Raw genomic sequence first — 21507 nt, 5'->3', positions numbered from 1 at the left:
CCTTTACAAATGGCCAATTGCCATCCGTCAACATCTGGAGCTGTTCTAGACCCCCCCCCCCTCTTCTGGCCAGGCTGAAGGATTTGAACTGGGTATCAGTCAAGGAATGATAAGGTGTACTTGCGCCTCTGAGTGAAGTGTTGCTGTATAATTATCAACACCACCTTATACACTCTGAATTACTTTATGATCTTCAAAAGGGAATGCTATTGAACACTGGAATGCTTCCTCTTGGGTTGTGGAGTTCCTTGCCAATTACTTAGGGCATCTACGAAGGAAATAAGGAGATGAAACAGACCCAAGTGTCTCTCAGAAGCACTTAGTCTTGTACCTGGAACCTATCCCACACTAGTTTGTACTAATTGGTCTTTGATTGGCTTTCCTCTCTGTCAAGTATAAAATTAATTGGAAAGAGGTTGCCCACCCCTGGGCCCATGGGAAAGGAGAGACAGGTGACATCTGTCAAGCATCTTTTCTGCCTAAGCCAATATTTTCTACTTCAGCCTTTCATTATCACATTTATGGTTATGATGATATATTGTTTTCAGATGAGGAAATTTCTTCTAAGAAAAATGAAGGAATTTGACCAAGGTCATCCAGCTAGAAGGAGCTAGAAGAATGATTTGACCCCAGGGTAGTTCCCAAAGTGTGTTCCTTCCCTTCTGTGACACCGATGGGATATGAGCACTCTCTACAGGTCGGCAAAGAAAGACACCAGCTCTAACAGCAACCTAGGAAAGCACAGTCAGGACCACCCCTTGCTGAGCCCACTAACCACATACAGGTCTTGAGTCATACACATGGAGGCACCACAGTGAAGAGTGGTCTTCAGGTTCCCTGCACCTCAATGTACAGAGGAAGAAAAAGGAGAAAAAAATTCTCCTTTAAAATAAAGCAGTTGTACACATAGGGACAGCTACAGGAAGTGACAAGATGCAAAGATTCAGATGACTTCTGTGTTGTCATTTCATTTCCATAATTATTATTGTGAGTGCATGAGACAGGGAAGGGGGAATCCACATGCCTTGTGGTGTGCGTGTCGAGCTGAGGACAACTCTGTGGAGCTGATTCTCCCCTTCCACCTTTACCTGGGCTCCAGGGACAGGATTCAAGTCATCAGGCTTGTGTGGCAGAGCATTTTTGCCAGCCGAGCTTCTTCCACATTCCTGACCTCAGTTTTGGTCCAATCTCGCTTTCTACCGCCCCCTGCACTTCTTGCCTCATCTGTGAAGCTGATGTAATAAGACTCCCATGAACATTCTTCTGAGGGTTATGTAAGACTCCATATGCTCAGTTCTCCGTGCCGCCTGTGACTGAGGGCAGGTGCATAGGAAACGTTTTCTGGAGCCAAGTCCAAAAAGACACTGAACTGCAAATAAGTAGAACTTGGTTCATCTTCCGTCCCTTCCCTACTGTGTGAGATGTATTCGCCAGTGTTTGTCAGGAAGAGTTCCCCCATTGCCTCAGCAATCCCTGCACCAAATCCACATCACACAGGTTACAAAACGGACCTTTTGTTCTTAAAATCTCCCAAGGGCTGTGATATAAGTCAAAGGGGGAATGGTAAGCGATTGGGCCTGTGTGTTCTTATATATATATGAGTGGGTGTCTACACACCTACATGTGTATTTCATTGTGTGCCTTTGTGTATGCATGCATAATTTTCTGTGTGTGTGCATGTATAATTATGCGTGTATGTACACATATACATGTGTATATGTGTGTATATGTGTTTTTCTGCAGGTTTCTGTATGTGTACACATGCACATGTGTGTGCATGCATCTCTCTGTGAGTATGTATGTGTGTGTGTATGTATTGTCAACTGAAACCAAGCCAAACAACCACAAGCCATAATAAAGATGTCTCATTTCTGCAAGAATAACAATTCTGAACACAAGGACTGCCCAGGGGTTACTAAAGAGAAGTAGAATGGTCACATGGGGTCACCTAATGGAAAGGCGGCAAGCATGATTAATGGCACGCTTTCGTGGGGGCAAAGATCCATTGTGCAATGTAGGACAAAGAACGAGAAGCAAATGGCAACCTCTCTGACCCTTCCCAGTCCCTTAACAAGAGACAGACAGACCCAGACATGGGAACCGATCACAACAGATGTCAGTGTAGAATAAAACGCTACTGAAAAGAAACTAACTTACTATTTATTTTAGAATTAAAGACTCACTGACGATTAACCCAAGAAATCTCTCAGGGAACAATTCAGACGGGACGGAAGGCTGAAGAGAGCAGGCACACGTGCAGGGACTCGAATTGTATCTAGGGATCCAAAATCCCTCCTATGACAGCACGCCGCCCCTCCAAGAAAAGCCAACAAATAAAACTCACATTTCAGAAAAGAGCTGAGAGAATAATTACCACATAACAAAAGCAATTTTTCAGTTTGTTGTCACCAGAATTCTTTTATTCAAAAAGCCTCGAACAAAAATACACTTTGATTCACTTTCAAGGGTACATTCACACACAAAGGCAGGCACATGGCAAGGGCTGTGACCTGCATGACTTAAAAACATCGAGCACGGAGCTCTGCCCATCCGTCCTCACTGGGCAGAGTACACATTTCTGCAAAGTACTACTAGAATTTCATGGAGTGGTCTAGAAAGACAGCTCTTCGACTGCAGGCACACTGCAAAGAGGCCTGATTTGCAGAGCAAAACAGTTCTGACTTCTAGAGAACACACAGGGGGCCGATGAGGCAGAACATGGATTCCAAGATCCCAAGAAACTACTCAAGGGACATCTGTGATGCCAGAGCGCAGTTTTGGGTCCAGTTATTAAAGGGGCCATATGCTAGTTTTATGCCAACTTGAGACATTAGAGTCATTAGAGAAAGAAGAACCTCAAATGAAACCATGCCTCTCTAAGATCAGGCTGTAGGCAAACTTGTAGGGCATTTTCTTAATTAGTGATTGATGGGGGAGGACTCAGCCCATTGTGAGTGATGTTCCCCTAGACTGGTGGTCCTGGGTTTCTCCAAGAAAGCAGGCTGAACAAGCTGATAGGATAAGCCAGCAAGCAGCACCCCTCCATGGTCTCTGCATCAGCTCCAGCATCCAGGTTCCTGCCCTGCTTGAGTTCCTGTTCTCACTGCTTTTGACAACGAACTGCTGCATGGAGCTGTGAGTGAAACAAACCTTCCCTCCCCCACCCCCCCAGTTCCTTTTGATCACAGTGTTTTATCACAGCAACTATGACCCTAACAAAGACAGACTGATTCTTATATAGTGTCCACAGCACACAAGCTTTCTCAAGCAAATCCAATTTCATAAAATATTCTTTTTAATAAAGGTAATTTGATGGTTCATAGTTCAAATCTGAATCCAAAGATAGGTCATTGCTAAAACACTCTGTACAAATGACAAATTTCCCATTAACATGATTGTTTTTAATTGTATTTATTTTCAAGAAAAAGCAATGGGAACACAATCCTATAGCAATACGACCAATCACACATGGAAGTCCTCCATGGGAAAGGATCAGATGAGCCTAGTCCCTGCTTCACAGGGTCTGACACTGAGCACTCCAGTTCCCATTATTGTTGAGTTCCCAAGGCCAAGTCTGAGCTGGGCCTTTAAATATCCCTAGTCCTTCTAGAGACATGTGCCAAAATTCTGTCAGCATCTGTAACCTTCTCAGGGAACCTCCAGATGACTCTCCAATGGCCTAATGTGGGACAACAGAGCCTAACACTGTAATTGAGCTTTGTCAACATAACACAACCTGGAATCACCTGGGAAGAGAGAATAAATAAGGGACTGTCTACATCAGGTTGGCCTGTGAGCATGTCTGGAAGGTATTGTCTTGATTGTCTTCGTTGATGTGGGGAGACCTAGCCCACCACAGGAGGCCCCATTCCCTCAAAAGAGGGAACTGAATAGCATATGGTGGAGAAACTGAGCTCAGCAGCAAATGAGTATTCATGCATTCTCTCAGCTCTTGACTGGATGTAGAACTGACAAGTTACTTCAAGCTCCTGCCTCTGTGACTTGTCCACAATGATAAATTATAACCAGGGACTGTGCACGAAAACAAACCCTTTCTCCACTTAGCTGTTTTGTGTCGGGATATACTAACACAGCAATGGAAATGAAACTAAGACAAATATTAAGTTCTCACTACATCTATAAGTGCTTTTGGCCTGTACTCCCACGTGACTGGGCTTGCCCTGAGGGCTACTCCACCTGAAACACTGTACTGTAAAGACACTTCTCCAAGGACAAATTTTTACCCATTTGTTCTCTGTGATTCTTAGCATCCCCCTGGATGCTAAGAATTGACACAAGTTGCTCAGTCTGTCTTGACCTGGAACAGCTTGTCGAAAGGTGGAGAAAGGTGTACAATCTGCCAGCTCCTTGGGTATTTCTGCCTTCTGTAGCTACAACCTTGAAGATCAAAACTGATGTGCTGCCAGGCTATCGTCTTTGCTCTTATTCGACTTCTAAACCTAGAGGAGTATTTGAGAAACCCCTTCCTACATAGGCATCCAAACCATCAATTTCTACTTAATTATCCCCCAATCTACTTCTTCCATGTTTCTCACTGCAGCCACCATCCATCCCACTCATCCAAGGGCACGCTGTCACATGACCCCTCCACTCTACTTATTTACTAATCACCTTCTAAACACAAATCAAGTGTTTGATAAAAGCCTTCCCTGATCCCAAAGATCTCATGGATGGTCCTACATTTATACAATTACAAGAATCCTTAACAACAATTTCTGCACTATCCTGGTAAACTCTATAAAGAGAAACTGTTTACATATCATCCGATCTCAGCAAGGCATCTGACTTGCTTTATATTGAGTGGATACTTCCTAAATGAAAGGACAAGTGTGTAAATAATTCATAACTTTGTAGGCCTTAGGATCTAAAGCCAAGGTTTATTAATTTTGACTCTTAGCTGTACTGCTTACCAGACAGTGACTTCATTTTGCTTCACTCTTTGTATCTTTTCAAAGGAAGGCAATCTTGTTGTTATCTTCTCAAAGACTTGTTCTTAGATTCCTCCATTCTTCATGTTGTTTCTTTATTTCTAGGTCATTAATCTCTCCTCCAAATATTCTTTCCTGCCATCCACTAGGTTTACATTTGTTTTGTTCTTGGTTTTCAAAAATTTTGAATTACATCATTGAACCATTTAGTTTTATGCTCATTCTGATTTTTTTTATCGTTCTGATTTTTTAAGGTAGGCACTTACAGCTATAAATTTCCCTTGTAGGATCCACTCTAAATGTGCACCAGAAGTTCTGTTGTCTTTAGTTTATATTTTCATTTAGTTCCAGAAATATTTTTACTTATTTCTTGATTTCTTCTCTGTGCCATTCATAACTCATATGAATTGAGTTGTTTCATTTCAATAACTTTGTGTATATTTACCAGGGATTTGTTTGTTGTCAATTGTAAGTTTTGCTACATTGGGGGCAGATGGCAAACATGGAGCGGTTTCAATCTTTCTGAATTTTTAAGAGATTTGTTTTGTGTCTCGGGATGTAGTCTTTTTTTAGAGAAGTTTCCATGGACTGCTAAGTAGAATGCTTCCTCTTTGGTGGCTGAATGGAATAATCTGCAGAAAACTTTTCAGTCCATTTGATGTGTGATGTCATTTAATTTTGATGGTTTTGTTTGGAGAAAGCAGAGTACTAAAGTCACTTAATAAGTTGACATTAATCTGAATCTTTAAATCCAACAGGAGATATTGTGATGAGGCTACTTGTGCCAGAGATTGGTTTAGTATAGTAATATCTGCTTGATGAACTTTTCCTTTTAACAGAAAGAAGTATTTTTCTTGTCTCCTCAGTCAGCTTTAATACGAAGTCTATTTCATTAAATATTAAGATAGCAATGCTGCTTACTCTCTGGTCCTATTTGATCAGAGGCCATTGTTTCTCCCTAAGGTAGTCACTATCTTTAAAGCTAGGATATGTTTTGGAGAAAATAGATGAATTCTATCACTTTATACATAGGCCTAGCCTGTGTCTTATGGCTGGAGGCCTGAGGCTCCTGACATCTAAGGTTTGTTTAAATGTCCATATTGATTATGGTCATTGTAGTGTAGCTTTGTGTATGTGCACACATGTGTGCATATGTGTGTATGCATGAGTGTGTATATGTGTATGTACACATGTGTGAGTATGTATGTATGCCTGAGTGTATGTGCATGCATGTATATTGTTGTTGTGTTTACAGTGGTGCTTTGTGTTTTAGCAATTATGGCTTGACATTTCTTTTTATATTCTCCTGGCTAGTTTTTTCCTTCCTCTCTTCAACACAAAATATTGTTTCCTGTATATTCTTTAACCTTTGGTTTGTTTGATATAATTTTAGGCTGTTCACATGTCATGGAAAAATATTGTTTTTCCTTCAACTATGGTGGATAGTTGTGCTACATATCCGAGTCTAGGTATCCTGCATGGGGTTTTAAAACTTACGATTACAGTGTTCAATGCTTTCCTTGCTTTTAGTGAGAAATCAGCTGTTAATCTGATGAATTCTTTCGGTTGTACCTTATATGAGACATGATTTTTTTGCTTACAGCATTCATTATACTTTCTTTGTTCTATATACTTAGTGTTTTATCTGTGATATACCAGGAGGATTTTCTCTTTTGGTTTTGTCTATTTGGTGTTCTGTGTGCTTTACATCTTAATAGATGCAGGACAAAACTTTAACAAAATCCAGTAGGACTTCATAATAAAAAAGAAAGTAGAATCAGAGGGAAAATATTGAGGTAAGCAATTAAACGTGTGTGTGTGTGTGTGTGTGTGTGTGTGTGTGTGTGTGTGTACACCAAGTAGGCTGTGTAAGAAAAATTCACTGTTAATATCTGTTGGGGATTGGTTCTAAGACTTTGATGTAATTGGGAATCTACTTGTCCAAAATGTTGAAGGTCCTTGCCCTCAATTGGCTTTTGATAGATCAATCAAAATGCCAGAGGCCAATGGCTGTACAAAGGGAGACAGGGCAGGACCTTTAGATTTGTGCATGCTAGGAACTGGGAACAAGGAGACAGAATTGCCATGATTCAGGGGAGAGGGATGAGAAGGACATGGGAGCTACAGGAGGAAAAGCTAACCAGCCATGTGAAAATCAGGTGGGTAGCTACTGGCTACTTCCAAGACTGGGCCTAGGGTAAGCAAGGGAAGGTTTAGAAGTGCCCAGCCTTTGAGGTAGCTAAGGCATTTTAAAATTAAGTGGTGTGTGTGTGTGTGTGTGTGTGTGTGTGTGTGTGTGTGTGTTTGTGTCTTCCATTCTTGAATCCAGATAGCTCCTGGGTGAGTGCACAAATGTGACCCACTGAGAGCCAAAGCAGTGCAGCTAAAAACCCACTGCTGTAAACATCATCCTAAAAACTCAAGGCATCTGCACTGAAATCAGAATAAGGCAAGGATGTCACTATCCCACTCCTTTTCAATATTGTGCTCAAAGTACTCTGGAATTGCAAGGCAAAACCTGAAAATTATAGGGCTATAAATGAAGAAAGAAGGCAAATGATCTCTATCTTTATATGGCATGATATTATACATTAGAGATCCAAAGATCTCCTCAAGAAAACTTCCAGAAATCAAAAATTAACCCTGTGACAGGATTCAGAACCAACTTGCACACACACACACACACACACACACACAAAAAAAAAAACCTTTTCTATTTACCTACATCACCAACAAATATATAGAGGAAGAGATCATGAACACACTACCTTTACAATAGCTTCAAAGAAAATAAAATGTCTAGGCATAATCATAATCAAAGATGTAAAGGAGCTCTCTACAGTGAAAACTTTAAACCTCTGACAAAAGAGATGGAGAAAGACACTTGAAAATAGAGACATGGTCCACGCTTTGGGTTGGTAGAATTTAAGTTGTAGAGATGAGCATTTTACCAAAAGCTATTTAAAAATTCAATGAGGTATGAATCAAAATTCCCATCTGATTCTTTACATAAATAGAAAGAACTATTCTAAAATTCATATGGAATCAGAAAATACCTAAGATAGCAAAAAAAAAAAAGTTTTAACAAAAAGAGCAGTACTGAAGAATTACCATTCCATGCCTTAAGATATTACAGAACCATACTAATCAAAACAGTGTGGTACTGGTACAAAAACAGACATGTACACCAGTGAAACAAAATTAAAGCTTGAACATGAGTAAGTGTAACTTCAGCCATTTGATATTTGACAAACATGACAAAAGCATGCACTGAAGAAAATAAAGTATCTTGAAGAAATATTTCTGAAAAAACTGGATGCCCCCATGCAGAAGAATGAAGTTAAACCTGTGTCTGTCACTGTGCACTAACCCTGTGTCTGTCACTGTGCACTAACCCTGTGTCTGTCACTGTGCACTAAACCTGTGTCTGTCACTGTGCACTAAACCTGTGTCTGTCACTGTGCACTAACCCTGTGTCTGTCACTGTGCACTAACCCTGTGTCTGTCACTGTGCACTAAACCTGTGTCTGTCACTGTGCACTAACCCTGTGTCTGTCACTGTGCACTAAAACGAAGTCAAAATCGATCAAAGATCTAAATGTGGAACCTGAAACTGCGAGCACACAGGTTGCCTACATGATCTAGATGTAAGAAAGGACTTCCTGAATAGACTCAGTTCACCCAACAATTCAGTCCAACAATTGACAAATGGGATTTAATAAAACTACAATATATCTAAAGACACAATCAATCAGGTAAAGAGGCAGCCTGTAGGATATGAGAGAACCTTTTGCTAACTACTCATCTGATGAGGAAGATTAATATCCAGAATATGTAAAGAACTCAAAAGAAAAGAAAAGAAAAAAGGGAAAAAGCATTAAATATCCCGTCCAATAACTGTGCCTGGGATCTAAACAGAGTGTTCTCAAATGAAGGGGGAAAAGGACAACAAATATCTCAAAAATGTCCACTCTCCCTAGCAATGAGGGAAAACTCAAATCAAAACAACTTTTAGATTCCATTTAACCTTGTCAGAATGGCAAAGACAAAAGAACCAACAATAAATGCTGTACAGGGTGTGGGGGGATGAGAACCCTTCATTCACCATTGGGGGGAATTACAAATGAAGCAGCCACTATGAAAACTGATGTAGAGAATTCTCAAAACCTTAAAGAAAAAAAAATCTACCATATGACCCATCCATACCCCTGCTTGTCACATGCCCAAAGGATTTGGCATTCTATTCCACAGATACTTGCTCAGCTGTGTTCTTATTCACAATAACTAGGAAATAGAAACGAAGTAAGTGTCCTTCAGTTGATGAATGGATAATGAAAATCCAGTATATATACACTGTGGAATAGTCTTTAGCTGTTAAAAATACAATAATGAAACTTTCCGGATGGAACTAGAAAACATCATATTGAGTGAGCTAACTGGATTCAGAAAGACAAAGGTCACATGATCTCTCTCATCTGAGGTTTCCTAGCTCCAAATCAGGGGTGAGTACAGATCCTGGAGTGGCTACACAAAACAAGAGCGTGAAGTGGGACCATTGCATGATTAGGCTAGGGCAGTAGAGAGGGGAATATTGGGGTAGTAGAGATCTGTAGGAGGATAGGTAATTGGTTACATCATGGAGGAAGATTTCTTTCAGATACATCCATACCCACACCACAGTGATAAATTTCCTCCAGCTGGACCTTAATTCCTAGTGGCACATTCAATTATGAATTCGGTGACAGGTTATTTCCTTGCAGCAATCAGGTCCTTCATGATCCCATCATCCCTAAAGACCCCATCTCCACAGCTAGCTACCTTGTGAGACAAGCCCTCAAACATAGGAACCTTTGAGAAACAGCCTAGACCCAAACTTAGACATAAGATTACAAAGCCTTCAAATTTCTGGCCCAAAACCCCAAACCTCTGCCAGTGGAGGGCAGATTGGCTCTGTCACCTTCATCTCCTGCAGAAAGTATTGCTTCAAGAGCAGAGACACAAGCCTGAAGGAATGCCAACCCCCCCATCATCCAACCCTGAAATCATCCACTTCACAAGAGGACAGGCATGCACGTTCTTTGAGGGAACAGAGAGCATATATTTTAGGTTTTCTGGGACATGTGTTCCCAGTCCTAGCTTGAAGATTTAGTGTCTGTGGCCGGTGAACATTCATACGCATAACCTAAAAGAGTAATTGTGGCTATGTTCCATAACACTTTATTTGTGGATATTAAAATTTGAGCTTCATCTAATTTTATACAACACCATTGTTATCCTTTCTTTAGCTCTTTCTAACACTTAAAAATGTAAAAGCCATTCTTAGCTTGTAGACTTTGCACACACAGGAAGTGTCTGAATTTGGCCAGCAGTTAATTCCTGACTCCTGATTTAATGCAGTGCAGAAATAACTGCTCTTCCATGCCTATTGGTTTCCTAATTGCTCTTCAGATCTTCCAGAGAAGAGCAGCAGGCCCATCCCTAATAGAACTATAGAAGTTGCAAATAACACTGAAAAGGCCCGGAAAACAGTGCCATCGGTCATGTCACAGTTTCCCATGGGACCTCTGCACACTGCCCATTCACTCCTCTGTAGAGGGGAAAATCACACCTGCACGATTAATGTCACTCCAAAGTCCCCAGTATGTGAGCACTTTCAATATCAAAGTTCATGTGTTTTTCTTAGAATATGCATAGAAATTCCAGAGAAGCCCAAGTACCATTCTGCAGCTAGGCAGTCATAAGTGCTGGCAGTATGACTGATGAGTACAGTGTCTATAGAGATATTAGAAATTCAGCAATGCTTATCGAAATTACAAATATTTGTTTTGATTGAGTGAACCCACTTATAGCAAATTGTATCTCCTCTGTCTGTCTCTGTCTGTGCCTGCTTGTCTCTGTCTGTCACTTTTCCTCTGTCTATCTCTGTCTCTGTCTCTGTCTGCCTCTTAGGGTGACTCTCAGTCTGTCTCTCAGTCCGTCTGTCTCTCAGTCCGTCTGTCTTCTCAGTCTGCCTGTCTTCTCAGTCTGCCTGTCTTCTCAGTCTGCCTGTCTTCTCAGTCTGCCTGTCTTCTCAGTCTGCCTGTCTCTGCGTGTCCCTGCCCATCTCTCTCTCTCTGTGTCTCTCTGGCTGTCTGGCTGTCTCTCTCTCTCTCTCTCTCTCTCTCTCTCTCTCTCTCTCTCTCTCTCTCTCTCTCTTTCGTGTGTGTGTGTGTGTGTGTGTGTGTGTGTGTGTGTGTTTGTAATTTATATGTGGAAGAAGGACATATACATCTATCAGCATGGCATGGACATTCTGGGATAGCATGTAAGATGAAAACCCTAAATAGCACATAACCACATAAGTTATGGGGCATTCACACTGTGGAAAGCTACACAACTGTACATGTGGAGGTACATGTATGAACACACACAGGTGGTTCTCATGGTTTGTAGTATTATGGTCCACAGAGTCCTTGCAGACACTGAATTAGCAAACACTGAACTATCACTCACTCTCCAAGGGATATTTATTCCCCACAAGCTCTGCTTACATTCCTATGCACTGATCAATATGTAATTTGTTTTATACATGTTTCTGTTTAAAGATACATTGTTTAGTATACATTATGATCTTACACAAGACAAGTGTTTTCTCCCTAAGGCATATCTTACCAGACAGTATTTCAAGTCTGTGCTCAGAGGCCATTTAAACAGAAAAAAATGCAACCTCAAATGCACAAAAATGAGAAAGACAGTACTTTGGTGACTTTAAAAAAAAAAGATCCTTATTTATGGTACAGGTTGATATTAAAAGGACATCACCTTATTTGATCCCACTTGGAAACACAAGCAGCAGATGATTTAGAGGATTCTCAAGGTTCCAGGATAAGATCAAGGTTAGCAGGCACCATTGCTTTGGGTCAAACTCAGGTAAAACCTTCTGGTTCTGGAAATGAGTCCAGGAGAGCAGGCTGCTCACTTCATAGACCAAGAAGCAAAGGCAAGTGAGAGATGGGGGAATGGTCATCTGGAAATGACTAACTTTCTCCAGAAATGCCACACTTCCTGAAGTTTGCACCACCTCCCAATCATTAAACCTCATTAATGGGATACGTCACTGACGGGGCTAGAATTCAACGTGAAATAACTTAAAATTTTGACCTGGCAATCAAGCCTTTAGAACATGACCCTTGGCGATCATTTTAGAGCTTCTCCATAACAGTAGACAAACCTGCAAGAAGAGAATCTATAAATAATTGTCCACACATACACACCCCTTTACTCCATAGGGAATCGTCTTTATAAGATACAGCATCAGATCAAAACTTCAAAAGTCCAGCAGTGCAGCCCACATCATGTGAAGTATATGACACAAAAGGAAGATCTTTGAGAAGTGTTAAGTAACAGCAGTATGACGGTGGCCAGATCTTTGAGACTGTCTCCCAGTAATTCTTTTTATGAATGTATGTTTTCAGTGAATTGACATTGAGTTTTTAAAATTCTCTGTGATGTCTTATTTTCAGTTTGGGTAAACAGTAAAAAATGTATGCTCCTTAAAATATGTATAGTTGGCAAGAAGATAAAAGGTAGAACAAGAAAACATCTAAAAATTGGGGGATAGAGAAAAACAGAGGTTGATTAATAAACAGGATCTCTCCACATCTGAGAGTTGTATGGTGTGGGTATCCAAGGGTCAGCCATTAAAACTACTTGTCACAAAAACTTGATGGCCAAATCCACATAAGAGTAGACAGAACTGACCCCAAAGGGTTAATCTCTAAACCTCCACACACATGCAACCTATGCACATGCACACGCAGGCATCATGTTTATGCATGCACATGTGAACATACACACTAAACAAATGCATACAAATATTTCTCAAAACAGAGTTGTATGGTGAGAATAGGCCCTAATACAAGTTATAATAAAGTAAGAGAGAAAGGCACAGCAAAACGTGATGGCATACCCGTATGAACCAAGCCTTCGGGAGGCTAAGACAGGAGGATTACAAGTTTGGAGCCAGCCTGAGATTCATAGATGTATGTGTGAAACCACAATGGGGTGTGGGGCACATAGACAGTCAATGCTACTGGCAGAATTGTTTATATTGGTTAGAGAACACTAAAAAGAATTGGCACTAGCTACTCATCAATGCTTTCTAAAAACCCATTGGAGAATTTCAAAAGAAATATCAGAAACCCCAGTGAAAGCATTGTAATTGTGTGGAATGAGCTGTTTGGAGTCTTATCTGATAAAATCTTGTCAACAGTTAAGGTTGCCCTCTACAGAATATCTGTGTCCCTTCAGATTCTGTGTATTGGATCCATATGTGTGATCCCTAATGTGATGATATTTGGCAAGATAATTTGTGAAGTAATTAGGTCATAAGGGTGGATCTCACATGAAAGAGATTAGTGTCCTTATTAGAAGGAACACCAAGCTGCTTGCTCTCTTTACCCCACCTCTTCCCCTCTGACCCCAGCCATATGAGGCTCCAGCACTCACTGGAAACCAAACTGACAATAAGAAATCAATTTATTTTACTTAAACCCTCAGGCTGTAGGATTTTTCTTTATTGGTTGACGCCAACTGAGGAAGGTCAGCAGCTTTGGTCATGCTGTGGCATGTGACAAACCCAAACGACACCTGAGCCCTGTGTTCACGGGAGACGAGTCAGTCTTCCTGCTGTGACCAGGAAAGGGCTCAATGTAATACCACTCTTCACATAGCGTGTGAGTGAAGACGGAGGGTGATGGCCTTGCTCACCCAGGTTGAGGCCAGACACAGACCTCCAAGCTCCCCGTTCTCCATCTCAAAAATAATTAGCAGAATTATTTGTACTCACAATAAAACTGTCAGGGCAAAGTGCCCAATCATCTTCAGGTGATTAAATTGTCAATCTCTTCTGCTTCTCCCACAGGGCCCTGACCTGGATCCTACCCTGAAGCTAAACAAGCACTGAGACCTCATATGGGCAGGGGGTATGAACCCCTCATCCAATACACTGACATAGTCCTGACTATGAAAAAACCATGATTTCCAGTCACTCCCATCACAGCACCTACTTTCCATACACCCAGTACTTTCTAACCTTTTCGTCCGTCAGCCTACAAAAAAGAAAGCCCCTCCCTTCACTCTGAGGTTATATGACCAATTGCAGTAGACTATTGTGTCAAATCTCCTTACTCATCCATAATGGTTTACACATGTTTTGCCCACCCCTGAATAAATGCCTCACCCTCCTGACCAACCCATTGTCCAACACCACCCAACACTCCAGCCCAGCTCTCCCAGATCCTTATGAGAAGCTGGTGGAGGTGGAAGAGTGCTCAAGTGTGGCTTGGGTCTCTTAGCTGGAAGGGAACAGAACCTTCACTGGAAGAAATGAGGCAAAATAAAACAAAAATGCCTACTGAGCCAAACATCTGTGGATAAAATCTATGTGATTATTGCTTTGAGCAAAGCTAGTTTGATTTCTGTCCACAAGTTCTCTACCCACCTGCACTTCATCTCCCTCATGTACTGGGCACGTAAGCTGCACAGAATTCCTACAGAAGGTTTTCCCAACTTGGGGGCCAGACCAACTGGAGATGTGACTTTCTAACCAGTGGAAAGCATGAACAAAATAATGACTGATTTCCTAAAGGAGCTGACAGTGTAGCTCAGTGGGAGAACATAGGACATGCAAGACTCTGGGAACTGTTTTCTTCACACACAAAAAAATAATAATATTTTACCATCACCTACATTATAAACCTTTGGCCTGACTCCCAAAAGGTTGTTTGTTCAGAAATTACCAACAACAAAAAGCTGAAGGAAGAGGAGACAAAACAGGAGGGAGGAGTGGAAAAGGGAAGGGAACTACAAAAAAGGATGGGCACTTATCATTTTTATTTTGTTGTAATAAAAGTAAACAGACACTTCAGACATACTTCAACATGTCATATGTGTACTGAGGAGAGCCAGTTTATCAGGACCAAAGGCAAGCAACTTTAACTATTCATAAGGTAACCCATTTCAAACAAGTTTTAAAGTAATCCTTGCTATATAGATTTCATTCTTTGCTTTGAATAGGAGAAATATTCTATAGTGTCCTAGTAACATATCTACTTACACATAAATGTGTTTCATGATAACATCTTCACACACATGTGTATGATGTATGTTTTACATGCATTACGTGTAATGTATCTAGATCTTATTCTCTGTCCCCTTATTCTCTCTCCACCTACCCATCCCTGATAATTCTCATCTTCTTCCCAACGTCTCTGTCTTTCCCCTTCTTATCTTAGAAAAAACCCACCATTTTATTGGCAAGTTTTTGAAGGGTTTTTCTAAATAAATGTTGAAAAAAAGTAAGTGTGGGACTAGAGAGATGGCCTAGCTGCTAGGACCACTGGCTGCTCTTCCAGAGGACTCAGGTTTGATTCCCAGCACCTCGGTTGGTGGCTCACTACTATCTCTAAGGGCTGGCCCAGGCAATCCAGTGTCCTTTTCTGGTCTCTGTGGGCAACAGACAAACACACGGTACATAGACATACATGTGAACATAATTATCATACACATAAAATTAACCAATTGACAAATGATTTTAAGTCAGTATGAATGGTGTTTGGAAGTCTTTGCCCCTGCAAGACCTCCCTTGACTCTGAGGTTTTGCACAAAGGCCTACCAAGAGCAAACCCCATACTTGTACCAACCTTATGCAGTCTTCGAGGGAGACAATAACTTCTCTGGTCACATGCTTCATTAAGATCAGGATGACACAAATGTGCACTGAATTATTTCACTTCTCTATGTATTCCTTTTCTATCCAGGCATGCCATGAGCCCCCCCTCCCCTCCCCTCCCCCCTCCCCCCTGCCATTTCCTTCTTCGTGTGTCCTTGCAAGGTCCCCTCAAATGTTCATAGAGCAGAAGCACCATGGAAGTGGGCTGATTGATGATTGTGGGAGGCAGCAGAGATCAGGAAATAAACCAAAAGACAAAAAAGAAAAGTCTCCTCCCTGCCATTCACACTTTGCATACCCTTCATAGTCCATCCTGCACTCTCACAAAGAGGAGATTTGATCTGAGCCCTGTCACACTTCTGAAAGATAGGCAAGGGCAGTAATTATAGCCCCAGTTATAATGATAGTGATTAAGGTTTAACAGTTCAAAACAATGTCATAAAACTAATAGGTAGCAGAGCTGGGACAGAACCCCATCTTCTAACTATGAAGTCTGAGAGTCCAAACACTCGGCAGGTAGGAAAATGCACCCGTCTGAAATTTTTACTATGAATTCAGCTCATACCACTTAAGAGTGCAGGCAGAATGTGTGTCAGGGCTACAGGTGAAATACTGCTACCTGTATCTCCTAGTTCAGACATTTGTGTTCCTTCAATCTATCAATCTATCTGTGTATCATCTATCTATTATCAATTCTATCATATCTGTCTGTATTTATACATTATCTATTTCTATTATCATATATATCTACCTATCATCCATATCTATCACTAGTATCCATCAATCTACCCATCTATCCATATATCCACTCATCCATCCATCTATCCACCCATCCATCTATTCACCCATCTATCCATATATCCACTCATCCATCCATCTATCCACCCATCCATCTATTCACCCATCTATCCATATATCCACTCATCCATCCATCTATCCACCCATCCATCTATTCACCCATCTATCCATCTATCTACACATCTAATCATCTATCCACCTATTTACCTATCTATCCATCTATCTACCTATTTATCCAACTATCTACCTATCCATCTATCTACCTATCATCCATTCATCCTTCCATCCACCTATCCATCCATCCATCTACCCATCCACCTATTTTATCTATCCACCAATCTATCCACCAATCCATCCACCAGTCCATCCACCAGTCCATCCACCAATCCATCCACCAGTCCATCTACCAATCCATCCATCCATCTATCTATCTATCTATCTATCTATCTATCTATCTATCTATCTATCTATCTAACTATATGCCTGCCTGCCTGCCTCCAGAATCTCTAGCTTAAGCTGTCTTCAAATCCTCTATGTAACCAAGGAAAAGCCTGATCCTCCTGCCTCCACCTCCCAAGTTCTGTGACTACAGGAACAAGTCACCACATTCAGTTTCTAACCCTGATTTTTGTTTCTGATACTGGACTTGATGAATAATCTCACCTCCATATTCATGATCTTTAAGACATGAGATCTTACTATATGGGGTCAATAAAGAACAATTAAGTCCCATCTTTAAGATCCTTCTAAAAGATTAAAGTACAGAGAAACAGTCAGGCTATGATCCAAGGGTTTCAACAGCCACCACAGATTGGAGAGAGACAAATAGACTTTCATCTACTCTCTAGAGGAAGGACTCCTGGAACCCTGGTCTGAAACTGATAGCTGCCCAGAGTACTATACATGCTAGAACTGCCTTTGGCTTCTGTCCCTGTCCCATCTCCATACAGCTGTGGCTCACAATGATCCCACACTCACAGAAGCCCTTGCTGGTTTTCCTCATTGGTTCACTGGTATACTCCAAGAATCAGCTAGGTGCCATCCTGTTCAGAAAACCTGAAACTATCGGGGCAACTGAGAACACCTTCCCTGTGCCCGCGCATGTCTATAGAAGCTGAAACACACTGTGTGAAGCCACACAGATTACCAACAGAACTTTCCCACTCTGTTGGAATGTGAGAGCATCTAGAGCCTTACAGCACTTAGGAGTGTGTGCAAGCTGTCTCATGGAGAAGCATGGGAGAGCTAGGAACAGAATAGGGGGAAGGGGGCACTCTCTTTGGTTTTGTTTCCTGTTTTCCCAGACACATCTCGGCCATGTACCACTACGAGAAGAGTCAAGTCGTTTCATTTCTTTGAGTGGAGATAATGTCTCTCTCTGACTCACACAAAGGCTGAGGGTGAACTCTATGAACATGTATCATCTACTTAGAGCACATGTAGGGGAATGTGGGAAATGCCAGCTACTGTTACTATTGTATTTGTCCCACAGTAACAGTGTCCTAGATCAGTACTTGGCATTAATACCAAGGGTCAGAGGCAGCCTTGAGACATATTGGGGACAGGAGTGAAAAAAAGTAGCAATGTCAGGCCTGTCCAGTTGTGACTTGTCATGGCATATGTCATATGGCACGCATAGTTCCATCCTTATTTTCACCTCAGGAATAAGAGAAGTCTACATGAGAGTGGCATTCCGCCCTCAACTCCCACCTAGATTCCAAGCCATGCTGAGTTTTTCATACCTCAAAGAAAGTGTATCCATGCATCCTCATCACATGAACCAAACATAAGATTTGCCTTTTACAGGGAATTATATAACAAATAAAACTGTGCTGTTTACTTACTAGTGATTGGCAGCTTTGATTAGCAGCTACTTACACCTTTCAATAATCAGAGGCAACAAAGTCTAAATCCCAATTTCCTTTAAAGTGCCTAAGTAGATGTTTTTAAAGCATGTGATTCATGGGGAGAGGATAAAATGAGAAAGCCACAGTTACTTTGGGTTAGAACGTCTCTCCAGCCAATTGGATTTTACCATATAAAGAATTGCCAAAAATGTCTTTAAGCCAATCAGTTATAAAAATTTATTTCATTGGTGATGTTGCTCTTGGGACTCAATGGGAAATGTCCTGCTCTAAAGTTTCAAAAGGAGGAGAAATAAAAGCTCCAATTGCAAAATCTTAATAATACATACATACATAAATGTGTGTGTGAATGTGTGTGTGTAAAAAAAATATATATATACATACATATATATATATATATATATATATATATATATATATATATATATATATATATATAGAGAGAGAGAGAGAGAGAGAGAGAGAGAGAGAGAGAGAGAGAAAGGGGATTTTATGAAGCCAGAACCACTAAAACAGGAGACAGAAATGTATAGAGGATGTTAATATTCTCTTCCATCCTAATGTGGGCTATCATGTCCTCTAGGGGCTGAGAGTACTACGAGCCTGGGGAAATGGACAAACAAGTTTCCTCTATTCTCAGAAGCCACCTAGAATCTCCTAGCATTACGGGGCAGATGTGGAGGAACTTCTCAGTCCAGGACTCTGGTTGCCAATGTGCTCCAGCATCTGGAATCGGGGAGGGTAGAAGGAACACAAGGGAGACATCCTATAAGAAGCTGTGAGTTTACTGCTGCTCCTCTCGTCATGTTGTAGTCCTATGGAGAGGAGCAGAGACCCTCTAAGTGCAAAATCTAGTTAAATGAAGCTCTATATACCACAGAACCAGCCACCATCACATGGGTTTAAGGATGAATCAAAGGCAAGAGGAAAAGGAAGCTTTCTCTCAGGAAACGGGGAAGCCTTCAGACATGTCCGGATTGTAGGTTGCTGTGGGCAAAAGCTGGAAGAAGACCAGTTAAAAGCAAAGCACCCCATGCTACTGTTAAGGGTGCATGTCTGCCATGATCTGCTTGGTCCTAAACTGGCAGCAAGGGTAAAGATTAGGGATGCTGTCCCTGATCAAAAGCAGTCCGCTTGGGTGCCTCTTCATGTGGAGTTAATGAGTGGCTTCTTGGATCATTCTCAGAATGAGCATACGCCACCATCTAAGTATAATTTATAGCAGATTGTTCTCCTTGACTGGGGAAAATATAGACTGGGAGTCAGGCATCTCTTTTTATATATGGATCGGTTGTTTACCATTGTATATTCACTCTCTCAGTTTGTTAGTGTGAGTCTGTCCAAGGCAAAATTATTCCAAATGCTTAGAGCAGAGCCTCAGATGTAAGCTGCAGCAGTTCCTGAACTATACCCAGCATATCAGAGCGTCTAGTGGAAATGGCATATGTACCTGTGAAATCCGTTACACACGGTGTAACAAAATCGCCTACTATCTCTGCTCCTAAAGTGGGATTAGCTTGTTGCTTTTCTGTTTATGATTTACCTTGCTACTGTGATTAGTATTGGGGGAAATGAGGGGGGTGAATAAGCCATTGGTAGATAAAGCTTTCCAAAACCCAGGGTACATGAGAAGGAAGGTTTTCAAACGGGTGTTAAATAAAGAAGCCTTGAAAATGGTCCTTGTTCTAAAATCCATATATCTCTCCTTATGTGAGCTGGGTCCGAGATTATTTATTGACCAGAACAGAGCCCAAGTCAGGCAAATCATGGAACTGCTCAAAGAGGTAAAGGCTGTCTCCGCCAAGTCCAGAAAGCCATCTTGAGGTAGACTCTTGCTCATTGTCTAGACCTTAGAGGCCAAGAAACCTACATATAAGTGAAACATCCGTGATTATATATAAGTAATAAATAGAAATATATCTGAAGGGCTCTTTATCCATTAGGCCTGAAGTTCAGCACCTCCTGACTTTTAGAATAAAGGGACTAACAACTCTCAAGTAAGGATCCGGGCACCACTACTAGGTCATTTTCAAAACAGAAAAACAAAGCCAACCAAACAACAACAACAAAACCAGTTCTAGATTACTTGTTCATGAGAAGAAAACATGATTTCCATGTAGGTACAGAATTCTGAGATCCCACAAAGGCTGAGTAAGGCTAACTCATCTACAGTTTAGCATGGGATTTTAATAAGCATAGAACTAAGGTATCTCCCTCCTCTTGCCTCTGTCCTCCATCTGTTAAAATGCACTGACGTCCAAGGCCCCAGCAAATGCTGGCCCTTGAGCAAAAAGCTATCTTAACTGAGACCCTATGGCAGATCTATCCCTACTTTTGCCCCTGAGGTTCGTTTCAAACACTTCTAATAAACGTACTGTGATCAAAGCTATTCCTTATATATCTTTAGCCCCTTAGTGCTCTCCGAAGTTCTTGCCAGCAAGTCTGCCTTATTTACATGGTTCTTCCTTAGGTAACACCACCAGTGAGTCTTTTGTTTACCATTTCATGAAACAGTCACAAAAACCAGAGAAGGAAGTATAATTATTAACGTCCCACGGAAGCAGCACAAGATCGATTACTTGCACCAGATGCTGAAGAGCTGACTGAGGCCCAGGCCTCCTCAGCAGTTTGCAAACTTTCCAGGCCATTTGTCTTTCCCTCAGACAACTTCAGGATGCTGTCTCCCTCCACCAGTAACAGTAACTCCAGTGTCCAGGTCAGTCTACCTGCAATCAGATCATGCTACAGTGCTAAGTGGTATACATGACATCAGTGTGAAGGGACAATCCAAGAGCTCTCTCTACCTACAGGCACGCAGTTTCTTCACGCCTTAATTTCTTCCCAGAAAATCCCAAATCCGTGTTCTTTAAATATATCTTCAATGATCACTTATTTAAAAGGAGGACCAACACCTACAAATGGATGCCACGTAGTGCCAATACTATTCCGCAACCTCTCAGAAGCCGAAGTCTAGTGTGCTTAATTAATATTCAGTGCTAGCATGCGAGACCTCCATATCTAGAGGATGAGGATGTCCCCCTCACACCACAGCCCCTGCCAAGAGAAAAGCCTGGCTGGAAAATACCCAGTGCTCTGACATTTTACCTCTAAGCAACTTCCCACCTGCTGTGATTTTCTCAAGTAAATGCGCCCTCAGGCAGAGGGGGTCACTGTTCCAATAGGC

The 21507-nt window shown here is 41.4% G+C and overlaps 1 protein-coding gene across 1 annotated transcript in view; it reads right to left on the bottom strand.

Moving 5' to 3' along the window:
* The window catches only part of Zmat4 (zinc finger matrin-type 4), a 309004-nt gene that overhangs the window by 234203 nt on the left and 53294 nt on the right, over nucleotides 1-21507 (bottom strand). The window lies entirely within an intron of this gene.

This window comes from Apodemus sylvaticus, chromosome 18, assembly GCF_947179515.1.
Source record: "Apodemus sylvaticus chromosome 18, mApoSyl1.1, whole genome shotgun sequence".
NCBI lineage: Eukaryota > Metazoa > Chordata > Mammalia > Rodentia > Muridae > Apodemus > Apodemus sylvaticus.
Note: the sequence above shows the minus strand (reverse complement) of the source record. Positions and strands in the feature narration are given on the sequence as shown.